The sequence below is a fragment of the Lissotriton helveticus genome, chromosome 12 (genome assembly GCF_964261635.1).
Source record: "Lissotriton helveticus chromosome 12, aLisHel1.1, whole genome shotgun sequence".
Lineage (NCBI taxonomy): Eukaryota > Metazoa > Chordata > Amphibia > Caudata > Salamandridae > Lissotriton > Lissotriton helveticus.
The window spans coordinates 620,529,783-620,545,613 of record NC_136073.1 but is presented as its reverse complement, the minus strand read 5'-3'; the positions used below and the strand labels follow the sequence as shown (position 1 = coordinate 620,545,613).

General features: G+C 47.3%; 1 protein-coding gene across 2 annotated transcripts in view; it reads left to right on the top strand.

Annotated features, from left to right (window-relative positions):
* KIRREL1 (kirre like nephrin family adhesion molecule 1) overlaps positions 1-15,831 on the top strand; it is a 459,284-nt gene that overhangs the window by 94,088 nt on the left and 349,365 nt on the right. The window lies entirely within an intron of this gene.

Genomic DNA, 15,831 nt, shown 5'->3' with positions numbered 1-15,831 from the left:
CTTTCTTATGTTGGTTTCAGGGCCGGACTGGGAACGCAAACCAGCCCTGGCAATTGAGTCAGACCAGCCGCAGGGGAAAGGGGAGGGAGAGGTGTGGGGTACACGTGGAAAACACTGCAGCTGCTTTTGGTACAGGGGGCTGATATTGCAGCACTTGCGGTAAAACAGTCTCCCTGTACCAAAAATGGCCTCCACTGGTCCAAAACCAGCCCCCACCCATCCAAAACCAGCCCCCACCCTTCCGGCCCACTGGGAAAATGACCGGTGCCTGCTACTGTCAGTCCGGCCCTGGTCGGTTTGTTGGACTGGACATTGTACAGGGAAGTGGCATCATATTGGAAAGTTTGTCTACACCTATGGGGCCAGCAACCCTTCTCTCAAAGCAAATCACTCCGGACACTTAGTGTTCGAAAGGAAATCTCTTACTTTGTAAATATTTCATGAAGTGGATGCATGTCAGTACATTAACCCCCTCACAGTCTACATCCTCCGTTTACTACTCTGACTACTACATCCCTCACTACAGCAGTCTGATTATGACAGACCTTAGCTATTGCCTTGACTGGGTGGATTTAAAATGCAAATTCTAGTCCTGGCCAATTTTGTGCTATTTTGAAGTGATGCTGATGTGAATGGCTATGGAGAGAAGTGCAGAGCATCCGAAAAGTGGGATGCAAGGTAAAGGTGATTCACCATAGGCCACTGTTTGACAGCAACATGGAGTAAAATATGTGTTCAATTAAAAACTAAGTTAAAACGCTTTAGATTTAAATATTATGAACAGCGAATTGCTCTGCTTAGGTAGCGAGGCAACGATTGGGTGAAAGGTATGAAATTAACATATGCCTTAATTCATGTCTAGAGCAGGGGCGGCCTTAGGCATGTGCAAGCTGTGCACCTGCACATGGCCACCAAACCCCAGGGGCCACAACGCCAATATATATCCATAATATAATAATCCTCTGAGGATGGATACATATTTGCGTGGCGGCCCCTGGAAGGGATTTGGCGGCCTCCGGCTCTGTTCCACCTCCAAACACCCTGACCCCCCCCCCATCTTCACTGTCCTCCGTGCTCCACCCCGCCCGGACCACCTCTTCCGGGGCCCCCTACCTACGCTCCCTTCCCAGGGCCGCCATGAGCCTAAAGCTGCCCCTGTCTAGAGAGAGGCCGATTGCAGGTACCTTTCTTAACCACCAACCGTTGACGACTGTATTTTTGACATCCTATGGAACACCAAGGGTCTCCCAGGTCCTACTACAACCAAGGAAAATGATTGAGTGTTAAGATTCATAATTGGGGGCATTCGTCCCTTCATACCAAAAGGCCTAGGTGTCACTGCACCTCTTGCCATAAAGATTGCCAAGCCCCTGAGTGAGAAAGATAAGTCAATATTCGGTTAAACCTGCATAGGGTGTATTTTTGAACTACTGTTGAGGCCAGACTTCACCTGACGGTCCATTCTAAGAGTCTGAAAAGTACCGGGTCAATGTAGGTTGTGTAACCATTTTGAAAGGCAGGTCTGTCTGCTCGTTCCTATGTTTCTTTTGTGTTGCACGCTTTGCCACAAATTAGTTTTATCACGTGAGCTGTTTAGCGCTGTTAGTCGTGGCCCGGCAGATTAGGCAAAGACTGGCTGACGAGAAGCGAGGTCCCTAGTCCGAGTCTGTGCTAATCCTGAGAGCTTGTTGCCCAGCAAAAGAGATCATCTGATTCTGAGAACCGGCAATGGAGTGTATACATCGGTAAACTACTGTAGGGCTGGCAGGGACACTAATTGGCGCTAAACCGGGCAAAATAATACATAAGGAACAAAGTTTGATGTATTCTGGTAAAGGCTACTCCATTCAGTGCATGCATAGCAGCTGTTGTGGGCCCTCAAAATGGTCCAAACTCCTGTCGTTAAGTCGAAGGACTCTGCTATTAATCGGGCCACCATACGTAGATGAACCCAGTAGTTTGTACGGCTATCAAAGGTTTAATGACAATATATCGTATTATGAGTTTACATGGTCATATTCAATAAACTACTGAGATTTCAGCCTCCTATTTTAATTTATGGCAGTCTTTGGTGGTAAACATTGTTACCTGACTTGCTTACCTTGGCCATAACTCCATCTTTGCTGTTCTTACATCTATGCCCATGATGCAGAACTGCCCATGATCTATGGCCATGAAGAAGCAAAAGAAATCACAAGTGGCTGAGTTGGCGAATGTCAGCACACCTGCCATGTCGATCTTGAAACAAATCCAGGTACATAATGCACTGATCTATTTAGAGCATCTGCTTTTGGTGACATGGCACTGCATTGTGGTCTAGGCTGCCTCTAGTGTGCTACCATTGTGAAGGCCTAATCTGCTTCTAATGTGCTATAATCTGGGGGGGGGGTTGGGGTCTAGGCTGCCTCGACTATGCTACTATCGTGGGGGGTTGGGGTCTAGGCTGCCTTGACTGCTACCATCGGTGGGGGTGGGGGGGTTATCTAGGCTGCCTCGACTATGCTACCATCAGCAGAGTCTAGGCTGCTTTCATTGATGTATCATCGGTGGGGGTCTAGGCTGACTCGACTATGCTACCATCAGCAGGGTCTAGGCTTCTTCCATTGTGCTACCATCAGTGGGAGGGGTGGTCTAGGCTGCTTCCAGTGAGCTCTCTTCGCCAGGGTCCTAGGCATGAGCCACTTCAGGGACTTGAATGGGCTGTGTGGTGACCGGGCAGGCTGAACCAAGGGCGAAGGAGGCTTCATATCCAGCCTTACCCTGTGCTGGAGTTCAGCCTCCATCACCGCAGTCGTCTCCTTCCAGGGTGCCTGATCCCAGGTCCTCAGGGGGACTCGGCTCAGTGTGCATTGCATGACAGTCTACTCTTTGATTCTTGCTGAGTTTCACACCACTGTTGGTAACAATGCTGCAAACCGCTCTTAAACTCTACGTAAACATTAACAGAGGCCCAAAGTTTTACTCGGGGGCCGCCATGCCACCCTCAAACACTAGGATTCCTGAATACCAAGGCCAGCCAGCTTCAATTCCCCTCCATGCCTCTTTCTTCTTCCACTGTGTTGCTTTATCTCTCTAGGGCTTGTTCTTTTAAGGTTCAGCTTTCTCTTTTAAGGTTCAGCTTTCTCTTTGTTGATTTTTTTCAATTTTTTTCCTTTCTTCCTTTTCTACCTTTATCCCTCTTGTTCTCGTTCAAAGTCTGATGAAAAATATATCCTGGTCTTTAAAGATGAGTGCTGGTGTCCACCACCGACAAACACCGGCACTAATTAAGCACTAGACACATACCCTATAAGTAAAGCTAAATAGCAAAAAGTAGCATTCCTTCACTCTTCGACACGTACCAATATGAGAGAACTGATTAAAAGCCGCTAAGCTGTTTCTCACACAATGGACAAAAAGAGGACGATAGAACAGAAAAAACAGAGACCTCTATCAAGGCACATAAATTAAAAAAGTAAAAAATTAGCGTAGGCAGGAACCTTCATTTCACCTCCTTACTTTTCTTTGAAACGTTGTGCTCTGTTCTTAGAAACCAAGGGACCTTGCTCTTTTTGTTGCTAAGAAGAAAGTAGTATTTGATGAAAACAGAAAAAGCTTTTTCAAAACCCAAAGGAAGAACAAAATACCATTCTTAAGGCATTTTTTTCTAATGAAAAGCTGATTAAAATTAGGCAAGGATGATATTCGTTTTGTGTGTACTTATACCAGTGTTTGTGTGTCTGCGTCTCAATGGTCTCACCTCAGGCTGTGGAGCACCAACATGCGGCACACAGCAGTAAGGGACATAGTCGTGTATGGAGGTATCTGGGAAGGATTCGCGATTGTGGGCACTACTGAAGGAAGGAGGGCGAGGAGTGGTTTCTGGTGAGAGGCCAGTGACCGGGGGGGGGGGGGGTGGATCTTCTGGCTTTAATGAGATGGATCCTCTTTGTCCCGAAGGTAAGTAAAGGGCAACAAAGGGAGTGCTGCTTGCTTTGAAGTGAGGATGACAAAGTGAATTCTCCTCCATTTGAACCCCTTCCCTGTCCTCCCTATGCCTATTGACCTCCCCGTTACTTTTCACCTTATTACCTCTGACCTTCTTGACCACTACAAATTTCCTGGCTAGCAAAAAAATAAATACTAAATTAAATATATTTCAATTTGTTCCCATGCACAGCTAAAATGAGATTGCAAACCTTGGCACTGCGCGCATCAAATTAAATGTGCAGAGAGCTATTGTTCCAATGTATAAAGTGTACAATTTAATAAAATTGCATCTAATTTTTTATATATGCCTGGGAACATGTGAATACAGAAAAGAGGGCACGTTTGAAACTAAGTTGCAGGGGAATTATGTACTCCACTGAATTGTGGTTTATTTTAAAATAAAATATATTTTGTTTGTTTATGTACTGTAACAATGATGTACCTTCATATTCCCCTTTGACTTGCATGGAAGTCAATTCAGTGTTATGTTGGCAACTTGAAAGCGCTTTGTAAGGGTTTTTTGCTAGTGATCCGGATGGGATCGTCGAATCAACAGAGTTGTCAACGAGTGCTTTGTGATCTCTTTCCCAGTCCCCTTTTTAGGGTTCAATTGTCTTTTGTCGAAGACCTATTGTGGACAGTACCAGCACTTACAATGGGCTTTAGGTCAACCTATGCTTACTGTGGGTTGACTTTTTGGTCGATCTCATTTACTGGCAGGCAGGGCTCGAGTCGGAGTACCAAGCGGGTGGACGCCGTCCCCCCACTTATTTTACCGGGTGGACGCCGTCCCCCCTGCCAAACAGCTGGACTTCACTCTTTGGCCTCTCTTTGATGAGATCGGAGCTCACAGCACGCTGCTCACGCGCTGACTTATCAGAAGCAATCGCATCTAAGGGGTGAGCGGGGGGGGGCAATGAGCCCGATGGTGCAAGCCACCTTTCGTGTATTCACTTCCTGTCCTGACATCACTTCCTTGACAGCGTCCCCCCACTTCTTTTTTTAGGACTTGTGCCCTGCTAGCAGCTGTGTCACGCTATGTGAGTGTGCATGCGTGGGGACTTGTGTGCCCACATCCGTCAACACAGAGCACCGCTGTGACATCATGATACATACACACATGCATGTGTATGTACCATTGCCGCATTGCCCCTCTACCTCCCTCCTCCCCTTAACTTTTCTCTTTAGCATAGACAGACGATAAGTATTTCTCATTTTGCTGATGCATTTGCAAAAAGCACTGGCAAAGCCATCTGGTCTTCATAGGCATAGCCAATAGGTAAAATCTATTGACCAGTGCTTGTTTTTTTTGTTGGTCTTTCTATTACTGGGCCTAAACTTTAAATCCCCTCTAATCAGAACAAGTTAATCGTCTATTAGCAGACCTCAAAATCAATTCCACCAGGCCTCAAGGTAGGCAAAAGTCACTTTTATTAATGTATATTTCCCGTTTTGGCCCTGGTCCCATTAGGCAATCGGAGACCTAGAGCCTGAAAGAGGCGGTCTCCGCTGGCGCGCCAGTGAAAGGTCACATGACGTGCACGAGGCTCCGCCCATCTCCACAATGCCTGGGTGGTGGCGGAGTGGAGGAAGGCCAGGCTTATCTAGCCCTAAAGCCACTTTATGGCGATGCTGTTGGCGTGTTTGAGAGCCAGGAAAATGAATAAGTCAACTAAACCCGGCGCAGTCTTTAATAGGTGACAAGAGTCTACCTCCCGCCTTTTAAGTCTTTAAAAAGTGGTTATGCAGAGCAAAGGAAGGATTTTGTACGTGTATTAGGAGCTGGATAGCACGACTGCAGCGTGAAATCAACATGTTTTTCAGTGAAAAGGAAAACATGAATTTGTATGTTTCAGTGTGTTTCGGTGAAACCCCGTAGAGTAAGCCAGTTGTGGAAAGTCTGGAGTTAATTGTCAGATCTGCACACTCTTGCAGGGAGCCTTGGCAGGAAATTCTTCAAATTCCAGCCTTGTGGGATCACTGCTCTGCTGCAAACCGCAGAAAGGGGGTGGGAGAGAGAGAGAGAGAGGGAGAAAAAGGAGAAAAAAACTGGTATGGCTACTGTTGCACCATTTCTTCCCAATTTGCTTGCGTTTCAGACACAAGGTAAAGTCGTCCGGTGAAGAAAGGCCTGTTGCTTGCTCGACAAATTATCATTGAATGGGGTCATCGTGAAAAGACGCCCTTGTCCTCCACAAAAATGATCAACTGTCTTTCCATCCCTGACTTTATAAGAACATCCGAGGCCTGCTCTGCTCTGCCTCCAGCTTGCAAGATGAATCCTGTTAACTGTGACTGATTTTCAGTCACTTGGCAGCTCCCGCGCAGTTCTGCCTTCCCAGTAGTACAATTTCTGCTTTGTCCCTGCCTGCGAGTCATGCTGTAGCTGTCGGCTCACCTCTCTTCTCTCGGGCTCTGAAATGTTCTGAAATTGATAGCGAGGAAAAGTTCACTCTGGCCCGGGCACCCTTCTATTGCCATTGTATTTTATTGAATGGCGCTTCTTGTTATCCGTAGGGCGCATGCGGGTGGGGGGATGTAGATTGGCTGCCGGATGCTTCTGCCTGCGGGTTACGCGCCTCATAGATTTTCCACCATGTGCCAGCCCGGATTTGGTAATCTTGCAATAGGTCTTCTGCGCCTGCAGGTGGTGCCATGACCCGCATGGTCAGGGAACCATATCTGGTGCTATGCGTTGGCTACCGTTTTTCTGTGCCATTTGACGCAGATCCAATATAGGCTTCTAAAATTCTTTTATTTTGAATATTTTGCAGTCCTGTAGATTAGTTTTTGGTTCCTCAAGATCCCTTGCTGCTCTTTGTTCACCCTACATGTGTCAGAAATCTGGCTCATATCTGGACCCTGGGTCTGGTCTTTCTTTTCAGGCTCCAGATGTCTCATGTTCCACTGGTTTGAGTGGACCAGAGCTTTTGGGATGCTCTTGGCGAGGTTCTCCCTTGCATCTTGTGATCTCGACCCCAGAGGCGCTCAGCTCGTTCTTCTAAATCCTCTGCCTTTTCAATTATGGCTTCAGGGAAGGTATGTAAGGTGTTGGATGATGTTAATTAAGCATTTTGCACCTCATCATCTGTAGGGTCCTATGGTAGTTATTATCAGGCCTTCCATGCTGCCAGTATATGGAGGTTTGAGTCCAATGTTGACTTTGACCGTAAATCTTCCATTTGGACATATCCTCTGGTAATGCGACTGTAAAGCTGCTGTTCTTTTAGATTTTCAACTGCCCACAACAGAAGTCAAAACTGATTTTTTGGTGAAAATTCTTTTGTCTGGTACCTCTCTACAGAGTACTCATTGCCCTTGAGGGAGATCACGATGGAATCCATTGCGTCTTTGCGTGGAACAGACAGGCCACCACTAGAGTGGTCGTGTTGCACGATGTTAGTTACTGGATCCCGTTAACCCTGGCTTCCTGTCTTCTAACACTGGGGCATGTGCTTTCTTAGCTCAGAGTTTATATTGATTCACCCTTGCAGTCTTCGTCTTCCCCACTCGATGTTGACTGGACGTGGTTTGATACGTTCGGAGGTATGGCTCTCTGCTCTTGTAATGTTGTGTGGTTGCTATCCCACTACTCCCATTCTCTTCGGTGTTTCAACTTCCTACTGAATTTGATCTCTTCATTTTCTCGCTAAGTTTTGTGCCTTTGGTGTCTCAAGGGTTGCCCCGGCTGATTTGACCCAATAAACCTTCCTAGGGCTTCCACCTTATTGGCGCAAGAGCCGAGGAGGTCCTTGAGAGAAAAAGACAAGGACACATTCCAAAACAGCCTGTATTCCCCTATGCAGAAGTCATGGATGACACAGATTGCTGTTTGACAGCTGTGCTATATACGTGTTGCTTCTCTGCTAAACATATGCAGACCTATAAAGCATTCCCTAATGATGGTGGGGATTGTCATATTTTGGGGAGTCCCTGAACCGATGTCCAAGGCCCTCTGTTGGCTTTTGCCCTTTCATTTGTGTTCATCTCCTGCCCTGTGCTTATATGTGCGGTGATGGAAAACGTATCTCTTCAGGTGTTCACAACACTGTTTTATCACCTTTGTGCCCTCCATTCTTAAAGACAGTGTTCTACTTCTGGTTGAAGTTGCTGACATAGAGGAGCCACCTTGGACTGGAGTGAGTGGCATTGTTTCAATCTTCTTTGCTTGTTCCACTTCAAGTGTGTGGCGGTCCACCACATGTGTGGTTCTATGAATGAGCAGTTCGTATAGGAAGAGCTCTGTGGGTGCCAGGTTTTGGGGGTTTTCTTCTTCTGCTTAGTTGTTTTTATTTTTTGTTTGTTTAGGCTTACCACTAGTCAGATGATTTCTGTTTGCATTTAGTGGAGTTTTTTGCTTGTACCCTTGGTATTATTATTATATTATTATTATTGGCTATTTTAGCCTACTACATGTTCCATTGGACTATGGTGGTGGGGGATGAGTGCACCGCCGTTTGCTGGTTCGGTTTCTGATGTGCTACTTGCTGTTCTGGTGCCTCTACATATTGAAACCTCTTTCTGCCATCTGTCTGCTAGAATCTTTCTGTGGCTCTCTTGACTTTTCTCTATGGGGCATGGCAGTTGTATTTAACAGCAACTACCGTCTGGCTCTGATGGCCACAGCACTGTGGGGGTTTTGTTTCTCGGCTTGTGAACGCTTTCATGGGCAGCCTTTATTGAGTTCGGTTGCCTATCATTCTTGGTTGATGCCTTTACATTTGGTGTAGGTTACCTCAAAAGGTTTCGATCGGCTATATAATACATGCTTTTCATGGCGGAGCAGTGAAGTATTGTACCCCCAAAGTTAGATCTGTTTTGGTATTGGCAGATGTGCTGTGCGCATGAGAGTATGGCCATGTATTGGTCCTTAGTTTTTTGGTTTTGTTAGCTACACGCACCATTGCCGGTCATCCCGAGAAATGGGCGTGGCTTTAATCAGACAACCTTGGCCTTCTGGGCAAGTAAACTGGGACAGATTGGATGCCCTTTAGTTCTGTTTTTGTTCTTTGGAATGTTGTCCTTCTATGTCCCTAGTGCTTAAGCTTTCCCTCGTTCTTCCACTTGGATTTGATTGGCATCTTTTGCTGTTTCTGTCTTTTGGTGGCTCTGATGATTTGCGCGGTTCGCTCATCCATTTATGGTGCATCTATCTTTACTCGTTCATGCATGCTAATCGATGCCCCTTTGGGTGCACCATGATGGGACTGATTTGCTTGGTTGTGCTCCGCATATTTAATAGGCCCTGCCTATGCGCTGTGCTCAGTCTTGCACCCAAGGGCCCTGCTGAATGGGAGCAGGGATCTAGGACGTTTGTTGTTCTTCCATTTGAGTGGCTTTAGCTTTGCTGCTGGTCTGCTGACATCAGCCACTTATTGTCTACCAGCCCTTTGGTTTCGGATTTTCTTATCGAACGGTCTTATTACCATTCCTATGCTTCCTTATGGTAAGTTGTTGTCCTCTGATGTGCAGGGGTACATCCCATAGGTTAGACTTTAGGCTCATTCTGGTGCTGTTATAATTTGGGCCACTAGTAGAATGTCATGCGGTGTGTTTCAGGATATGCTTCGTGACTGCTAGTGCCTGGGACTGGTTGCTTTCTAACCAGACCTGCTTGATAAAGTTGGGGTGTTGGGTAATAAGTGTGTGGTTGCACAAGGTGGACGAAAATGCACACTAACACTGACAAACATGCTATGATTGCAGATTTTGACAACAAGGTGTTCAAAGTAGAAAACGTTTTGGGAAACGCCTGCATGATTACAAAAATAAAATACTCAAATACAGTGGCGGCTTCTCAGCAATGGCGGAGGAGCGTCGCCTCACTGCCTGGCTCAGAGCCAGCAAATGTAAATTAAAATGATGTTCTTGCATAGTTTTAGTTTACATATGCTGGCTCTAAGCCAGCGCTGTTGGGAGGGGCGGGCCGAGGTATGGGAGGGGAGAGGAGGAGTCCTATGTGCACTCCACTCCCTAAGTGCGCGTATGTGTTTTGGCCGGCCGTGTCAGGCCGACCAAGTCACACATGCGCACTTAGGGTCTCTCTAGCCCAGCTGCATTGAGCAGCTGGGCTGGAGAAACCCCACAGACGCCCTGATCTGAGCAGGGCATCTTCTCTGCCTGCTCAGACCAATCACCATGCTGCTCTGCAGCATGGGAATTGGATGGGAGTCCTGGTCCCTGGGGCTGCTGGGACCCAGGAAGAGGAGAGGTGGGGAACGCGATGCTGGAGGCAGCCCACTGTGGCGGCAAAAGGTACGTTTTATATGTTTTTCTAATATTATATTCCCCTCCCACCTCCTGCATGACCCCACCTGCCCTACCACCCTTTGTTTATGGCGGCCGCCACCGCTGGTAAAATAATGCTTCCACTATGCCATGTTTTGAGAGAATGATTTCCCTAGACCATGAGTTTAAGGACAAAATATTGCATATCCTGAGGGGAGCTGAAGGTGCCAGAAATTCAGCTGTGGGTGGGCAAGCGAAACACGTGTCATTGAGCAAAGTAAACCTCTGGTAGCAGGTGTAAGAGGTGTATTTGGAAGTGAAAAATTATGGCTTCAAAGTGTGCGCAAAGAAGGGAATAGGTTTAATTTATGAGGAGGCGAACCTGGCTATTGTCCATCTAAAGCAAACACTGTGCTCATTTTGAGAATTGGACAGACTATTTTTAATTCTCTGTTACTCTTAAATATTAATTATGCACTCAAAAGAGGCGATGGAATGCGCCGGTACCTGAGGTAACCAAATGAGTAACTTTACTCGTCTCGCTAATGTTGGAAGCTTTCGAGCGGAGCCGCTATGATATATCTGGCTCTTAACTGAGTTTCCTCGGAGTGAAATGATTCATACCCTAATAAAGGAAACTGCGTCTCTAGGGATAAGTGATTTGTCTCCAAGAGAAAATAACATTTTTTCGTATAGAGTACTATATATAAAATTGAAGCAATAATGGCCATGAGAGAAACCAAGAACTCTGGCAGCTGGGGTACTTATTTTGCATAATGTAAGCTTAATGCACAGATCTTGCAGTATAATTTTGAGCCCTAGGTTAAACACGGGTCAAATAAATCATATTGCAAGGAAGGTGAACAGTGGGACCTCAGTCTACCATGGACACTTTTCTGTGACAATAAACCATGTGGTGGGTAAGCTCTGAAAATCCAGCTAGTCAATTTTCATTACCCCACTGCTCCCATTTCTAACTTAATACAAGCTATATGCTTACGTTATGTTTACATGTGTTTTGATGGCTTAATTTTATTTTAAAATGTTGAGTTTGGGGAAAAGATAATTTTCCATGGAGACGACTTTTGAATTCCTTCCTAACTGTCTTCCCTAGCCTGCCAACATCCCCATTGTCACGGCTTCTGCCTCTTAATTAAATTGATATTCTCTCGCTTTTTAGTTCTTCATTGTGCAATGATGTCTTCTCGCTGTCACTTTTGTAATTTCACAAGTCGCCTGATCCACTCTAGAATTGCTCAAAATAAAAGCATCATCTTTGCTCCTAGACCTTGTCAGCAGGTTTTAGTTAAATAAAAAAAAACAAAAAAAACATAAGGAGGTTTAAAATGCAATTTTGAAGGAGTTTGTGTGAGGTTTGTGGCCGCCATTGCACTTACGTAAATTGTATAAAGTGGTTTGACATCCACGCTCTCATGGCCGTGCAATAATATGCATCACCTATACCGCAACCAACAGGGGACACAAGGAGCAACAAATATTGGCTCTTATTCATAGGAGAAGGTGGAAAAAATTCACTTTACCTAGAATCCTACATAGACCTACTCGCCAGCCTTTGTTTGAGATATTTTGCCTGAAACAGATTAAATGAAAATTTGGAATATGCAAATTCACAGTTGAACAGTCCGTGACAACCTTTTGCAATTCGTTGTAAACTCTTCAGAACTTTGGCTCCTGTGGTGTATAATAAGTAGAAATCCTCAGTGTTCACAATAAATTAGTGGTGCAAGCCCAACAGTGATACTTGTGATTAGGCTGAGACTACAGCCTCATTCTCTAAACATGTTTTCATCTGCGCTTGCATGTGACCGATCATGTGCTTAGGAAAGGTGTTGGAAGATTTGAACTCCCAGGTGTCGCTCTCCACCCAAAGGAAACACAGGAGCCGAGGAGGTAAAGTAAACACGTCTTTATTCATGCGTGTGTACCTCCTAACTAACTTCTCCCTCCTACTTCCTTTCTCTTCCTCCGCCCCTTCCCTTCCTGCCTGCCCTGTCACAGACAGAGGTCAGGCAGTGACATCATGACATCTCCCCCTTTTGTATAAAGTCTTACTGTATCTTAGATGACTTCGATGAGGCGTTCTGGCCGTCGAGTTTGACGTCTTGGTCTCTCAGATGATTCCGAGGTGTGTCGTTGAGGTGAGTGGTGATCACGCCTAGCTGGGCTGGACTGGCTGTGATCGCTGCTTCTGCTTTGGCTTTCGGAATCCGTTGGCGATTCCCAAGTGTGGCGATCATCAGATTCTTGTGGAATGTACTTTTTGAAATGTGACACATTCCGTGTGATTCTCTTGTGATCACCTTGCGCCGTGATCATGGTTCCTTTCCGGCGGCTGACTTTTAAGGGATGGGCAAGGTAGCGACTGTCTGCTTTTGTTCCTCGATCCCGTCGGACTATCACCCAGTCTCCTTCTCGGATGTCGGTGTGCTTGGCATGTCTGCGCTGATCAGCGTACGTTTTCATTTTTAGTTTCTTCTCCTGATCAATGTTGACTAATGTTTCATGATCAATGTTCGGAGGTCTGGACTGACTCGCATTGCTTAGTGTGGGCAATCGAGTGCGTGGGATCCTTCCTAGCATGAGAGTAGCTGGACATTGGTCTGTAGTATTGTGAGGCGTGGTGCGGTAGGCTCTTAATACTTCATTCAGCGCCTGTTGGATGTCTCTGTGGGCCAATTCCGCTTGTTGTACAGCTTTCTTCAATGTGCCCATGAATCTTTCCACCATGCCGTTTGCTTGAGGCCAGAGTGGTGTGATCTTTTGGTGTTTGAAGTCTAAATGCTTGGCAAAGTCTGCAAATTCATGGCCATTGAATGGGGGTCCATTGTCTGACTTGACACGTAGTGGGATACCCCATGCCGCAAATACCTCGTCCAGTGTTGGAATTACTGCAGTGGCCTTGGTGGATGATATGAGGTGTGCAAATGGAAACCGGGAGTATTCGTCCATGATGACGAGGATGTACTGGCTTGACTTCAGGGGTCCAAAGAAGTCTACGGCAACTTGTTGCCACACCCCTTCAGGCAATTCCGACATTTGTAGTGGAGCTGGTGGTTCGTCTCGGCTTACCAGTTGACATGATATGCAGTCTTTGAGGGTGACTTCAACCATCTGGTCTAATGACGGGAACCAGACACGTTCCCGTAGCGCTTTCTTGGTGGCACTTATCCCTCGGTGGCCCTCATGGGCAAGGTTGATCACACCTTGTCTCAATCGTTGAGGAATGACAATCCTCCCCCCTCTCAAAAGCAGACCGTCAGTGCTGATGGACAGTTCGTCATGGACGTGTTTGAAGGCTAGAAGTTCACGAGACTGAGCGCCGTGGTCATCCGTTACGTGACGCCAGGAGTTGGCGCGAATGCGTTCAGTCACACTCTGGAAGACTGGGTCTTGGAGAGAAGCTTCTAGGATGGCTGCGAGCGGGACTGTGGGAGGACACGCCGCGTCAATGACAAAGTGTAGGTATTCCTTCGCAACTGATTGCGGTGCAGCGGTGGTGACTACGGGGTGACGGGACATATAGTCGGCTGGATTCTCCGACTTCCCAGGCTTGTGGACGATGGTGTAGATGTAGTCTTGAAGACGGAGGCCCCATCGCTCAATACGTGGAGGCATTTTGGCCTTGGGATTGCCGAAGATGGTGAGGAGGGCTTGGTGGTCCGTGACGATGGTGAAATGTTTACCGTAAACAAAGAGATGGAAGTGTTCACATGCCCAGACCACTGCCAGGCTTTCTTTCTCAGGTTGTGAGTACCGGGTCTCGGTATCAGAGAGGCTGCGGCTGGCGTAGGCGATGATGTGGCGTTGGTCAGAGTCTTCCGTGTACTGGGAAAGAATGGCACCAAGGCCTACTGGGCTGGCGTCCACAGTGAGTTCTGTACGTTTCTTCGCATCGAAGTAGGCCAGGTTGATCGCAGAGCTGACAGCCTTTTTAGGGCGAGCTGACGTTAGCATTCATGCGAAGCATGAATGCTGTCAGCTCGCCAACTAATGCTATCCGTATTTGGGAGAGTGGACACCAAAGTGTCACGAGCTTTCCCAGTGTCGGATTTGACCGCGGGAGCGCGCGTCTCACCCGCGCATGCGCAGAGTAACTCCGCATTTTTTTTTTTTTTTTTTTTTTAATTTCCCAGCCCCGAACCGAATCAGGTATCAGAGCGCTTCACATATAGGCAGCCCCCACCCCCCACCCCTCTGCATGCGCACACACAGGCGAGCGCATGCACACGCAGGCACACGGCAGACACTCGCTCACACACACCCCCCTCCCCCACAGTCACACACACGCACTCCAGACACATACACACGCGCGTGACCCCCATCCCCACCACTTACCGGGCTCTTTTCGGCGTGTTCAGTGTCTCATCGCTCCACTTCTTCCTCGGCGGCGGCGGCTGTGGCGGCGGGCGGGACTTCCTGCTGGATTGCAGGCCCCGCCCCCGTCTCAGGCAAAAGTGCCTGACTTCCGTTTTTTTTTATTTGCAGACGGGTATCTCTTTGCTGGAACGGCCTCGGATTTCCTCGGCAAAGACACGGCGTTCACGCGTTCTACCGGACTGCCCCATGATCACCATTACATCAGAACGGACATATCGGAACATTACTGGCTTAATGGTAGGAAAGAAATGCTATCCTTTCCAAACTCATTTACGTTCACTGCTTCAAAGAAAACCATTCAAACGCGTGTTCTGCTTTATTCTAAATCAGTTGGTGCCCAGGCCATTTGCAATCTGTATGCTTACTAATTTTCTTTGGTTTGTTCTGACATTAAGTGAGCGGCAGTGCCTTATACATTTCTTCAAAAACAGAACGTCCAAAATGGACGTGTGCACCGCGAGCGATCTGTGGGAAAGCAATGCCGGGCTCCATAGCAGTGAGTGCTGCATTTACTACTGCATTTTTGCAATAGCTGAAGGTCTGGTTCCTCCTCGCAGGGAGGGGCTCTCAGCCCATCAGTCACTCCCTCCACCCTACAATATGTCCTGCTTTTCGTGCCAAGAAAAGCGATTTCGTGAAAAGCGGCAGGCCAGCGTGTAGGTGCAAACGTGATGTGTGCTGCAGACTGAGCAGCGCTGATAAAGGGACGCTTCAGTGGCCATTTGTAAATCAAATGACTGCAGTTAATACTAAAGCTGGTTCGGGTGGTGTGGTTATTTGTTATGTGTGGGAGAGCAACCTTTATCTAAACTGTTATTTAGAAATGGTACGTTTTGTAGGTATTTGCTGTTTCTTTGCAGACTCACCATCACACCCCCTCACACACCCTCTCACCTCACACACCCTTCCACCCTCACACACCCTCACTCACCCTCACTCACCTTCACCCCTCACACACCCTCACCCTCACACACCCTCACTCACCCTCACCCATCCTCACTCACCCTCACACACCCTCACTCACCCTCACTCACCCTCACACATCCTCACACCCTCTCACCCTCACACATCCTAAGACACCCTCACCCCCCTCACTCACCCTCACACCTCCTCACCCTCACACCTCCTCACCATCACACACCCTCACACCCTCACTCACACCCTCACGCACCCTCACTCAACCTCACACCCTCACCCTCACACCTCCTCTCACACCCTCACACACCCTTACCCTCA